The following is a 601-nucleotide window of genomic DNA, read 5'->3' on the forward strand; positions in this document are numbered from 1 at the left end:
GACAGGGTAATTAAGCAAGGGAAAGAAATAAAATGAATCTACATTGGAAAAGAAGTAAAACTATTCTATTTGCAGATGACGTAATCTTTTGTGGGAGCTCTCAATGACCTTTTATATATTCCACAGACACAGAGTCTGCCTAGTTGATTGTGTGCATTTCATCTGCAGCTTGTACAGCTGGTGGGAGGGTTTTGGGTCTTCCTCCTTAGTCACACTGCCCCTGGGTTACACTTTGGGTTTTATTTCCACCTCTGCATATGGGTCGTCCACTGGGGTTTGCTCCTGAGGCTGCCCTGGAGGACTTGGGTTTGCCCCTGTGAGGGCCAGGTGTGGAGGTGGTGCAGCTGCTTGAGTCACAAAGGTTCTGGTAACACCTGGTACTCAGGGGAGTTGGCAGCTATAATTCCTCAGCAGGAATTATAGTGCTGTAGAAGGGTATGGCAACCAGTATTGCCCAATACGCTCCAGTATTCTTGCCTGGTGGACGCCTCTCCCTGACAAAGAAGCCTAGAAAGCCACAGTCCACAGGGTCAGTGAGAGTCGGACACTACCGAAGTCACCCTGAATGCTTAGACATAAGACATTTTTTTGCCTGTGGCAG

The sequence above is a fragment of the Bison bison genome, unplaced genomic scaffold, assembly GCF_000754665.1.
Source record: "Bison bison bison isolate TAMUID 2011002044 unplaced genomic scaffold, Bison_UMD1.0 scf7180017863982, whole genome shotgun sequence".
NCBI classification, from domain to species: domain Eukaryota; kingdom Metazoa; phylum Chordata; class Mammalia; order Artiodactyla; family Bovidae; genus Bison; species Bison bison.